Source organism: Branchiostoma belcheri, unplaced genomic scaffold (assembly GCF_001625305.1).
Source record: "Branchiostoma belcheri isolate BF01 breed outbred unplaced genomic scaffold, Haploidv18h27 scaffold49, whole genome shotgun sequence".
NCBI lineage: Eukaryota > Metazoa > Chordata > Leptocardii > Amphioxiformes > Branchiostomatidae > Branchiostoma > Branchiostoma belcheri.
In genome coordinates this window covers 2152096-2155209 of record NW_017804120.1, presented here as the reverse complement: position 1 = coordinate 2155209, position 3114 = coordinate 2152096, and positions in this window count along the sequence as shown.

Genomic DNA, 3114 nt, shown 5'->3' with positions numbered 1-3114 from the left:
CTAGAGAAGTAACATTTGCAAAGCAAATGCATAATGTTTACCTTCGGACATGGTCTGCCCTGCTAACTTTTACTTAAACACATTCACATACATGCACAACGAGTATATGGTGACAGGAGTAGAGCAGACCATGAAATTGCAACATTATGTAACCCAACACCAGTCACCATGGTGACAGACGTCAACAAACCATGTCATTGGCCAGGTCAGAGGTTAGTGTTTGGAACAGAAGAAGAAGAGGAAGAAACTGAGTAAAAATAATATGTTTTCCTTCGGTAAACATAATAAAAATTAAGACACCAACGATCGATCCCGGAACGCCTGTAGTGGAGGCTACTAGCAAAGTTCAGAGTTTCCGTGCTGTGCGTGTCGCCATCAGTCATGGATCTAATCAAGCTTAGTGGTAATACAGGCGGCGGTCTACAGAGACAGTCCGCAGAAAGCACTGGGAAACGGTGATAATGTCGGCTGCAACATTTCTCAAGTCGTGAACCGGTTTCTTCCGGTTCTTTCCGGATCCATTTTGCTGAACTAAGGTACCTGTGAAAATAATTATTGAAAAAAAAATTAGACACACTAGGTATTATTTGCAAAGCAAATGCTTAATGTTTAAATCCCTCCTGCTTTAAAATTACAACATGATGTAACCCAACACTAGTTACCATGGTGACAGACGCTTGGTTCAGGTCATTGACCTTATTGGTTTGGAGAAGAAGAAGATGAAACAGAGCAAAAACAATGTATTTTCCTTCGGTAAACATAAAAAATGACTTGACACAATTTTCTCCCCCAAGGCCATTTGAGCTTATTTTATTAATCTTTACTCTAATCATTTCTTCCAGATCTATCCTTGATTCAATCAATTGATAACCTTTTATCCGCGTTTGATTTAATTACAGTTCAACAAGTCAGATTCATTTCCACCAGTTATGTTGTATACACTTGCTCACTTGCGTATGCATGACGTGATGGTCACGTGAGTACCTAATTAACATATGACCGTATGTGACATGGTGTCAGTAGTGGGATTCTACTAACGCATACATTTGAATTCTGCTTTCATGAGTTTATATAGTCCGATATTGACTGTCATTTCTAATGTTTTCGTCATCATTATATTTAACGAAGGAAAACATATTGTTTTTGCTACGTTTCTCTTCTTCTTCTTCTCCAAACCAAAAAGGTCAATGACCTGAACCAGACTGTTACCCTGGTAACTAGTGTTGGGTTACATCATGTTTCAATTTCATAGCAGGAGTGATTTAGACTCCTGTCTGACCATATATATGAATGCAGTAGTTAGTAGTAGTAGTAGTAGTAGTAGTAGTAGTAGTAGTAGTAGTAGTAGTAGTAGTAGTAGTAGTAGTAGTAGTAGTAGTAGTAGTAGTAGTAGTAGTAGTAGTAGTAGTAGTAGTAGTAGTAGTAGTAGTAGCAGCAGCAGCAGCAGCAGTAGTAGTAGTAGTAGTAGTAGTAGTAGTCAAATTGACTTTGAAATTTCAGTTTTACAGCCCGGAAATCGCTTTGGGTGCCATTAAGTGAGAGAGCCGTAAAGTTGGTGGATATTCCCTTGACACTTGGCTGCTAATGTGATAGTCGTGTCCATTGTTCAGAACAGTTGTCCACAAAAGACCCGAGAGGATAGAGCGTCGTTTGACCGTTACAAAGGAATGATGAAAAATTAATACACAACAGATACGCGTATTCTGTGTCAGAGACTTAGAAGTAGAAAGGCGGTTTGGAATTGTATAACACATAGCATGTTAATTAAAGGCACCCAATGCGGTGTTTAGGGCAATAATTTCAGTCAATATTTTAGTCGACGACGACGTCACTTATCTACATACTAGGTTGAATCAATACTATTTTGGTGTTCTTGCTGGAAAAGGAACTTGCCATTGGGGTCGTATATATACAACTGCAGGGTGCTCGACTCCAAGAGCTCCCGGGTTCGAGTCCTGACATGCCATGACCGACATTGTGCCCCTAGGGCCCTGAGAAAGCTAGGCATTTTACGCGACTTTCCTCATGTGAAAATAAGTATTAATACTATATTGTCCTGTCCCGTATTTGCCCTCTGCGTTGGTGGCGGCATAAAATAAGTTGAAAAAAACTTGAGTGTGTCGTCACCATGTGTTGTCATGAATTGTAGGAATAAAAAAAAATAGCCAGTACCGAAACATGACTAAAGAAATGGCAAGAACCTAGATATGCTAATATTGGGTAATAATAAAAAGGGTGTTTTTTTCTTTTACTCGATGTATGTTCTTAGATTGACATTATACAGTTTAACTTTTTTTCACCTCTCTTTTTTCGTTTCTTTGTCTCTGCCGATGCACCTTTCGCACCATTGACCAAATTGCTATCGCACCATTTGCCACGTTTATAATAGCTTCGCCAAAAAGCAGTTGCTCAAGCAACTGGATATGATTTTGGAAACGGTCAAAACGCACGGTGACCGTTTCCAAAATCATATCCAGTTGCTTGAGTAACTGCTTTTTGGCGTATCGTATTACCTGGATGTCTAACCTCCATCGACGTATAATAGCTTCGTTTTTCGCGAGTATTTGCTCAGGCATTTTACCTATAGCGAGCTAAGCAGTCACCTCCTAGGTTCATCCTTCCATTTGCATCTTACCCCGGCATTTTAGCTGATGTTTCGGGAGGTCACGCAATAGGAGGCTTTTAACATCTGAACTACCACATGCCTCTTTCAAGCCGTATACTAGTCAAATTGAATAGAATGATTTGAACATCAGATCCTAAGATATAGAGAATGCTTGAGAGCTTTAGATCAGAATGGTACTCTTAAAAGCCTTGAAGGCATCGAAGTTTTCATTTTCAGAACACGGGAAGCCGAATGTTAAAACAGCAGGATCAAACAACGTTCTTCAGATCTTGTGTTCTTTGTTTTATAAGTCTTGACGTCATTTGCTCTATCAGCCTTTTGGGAGGTTCTTTATTCCGACAGCTTCAAATGGGTTCGGCTGCTTTGAGTTGTTGCTAGAAATTACGATTCGTCGTTTTGTGTGATTATCCTGAGAGTTAGAAGCCGAACACTGAAAGTAAATTCATACAACCTAGACCGTTAGGCCACACCAATTTAATTTCTTGGTT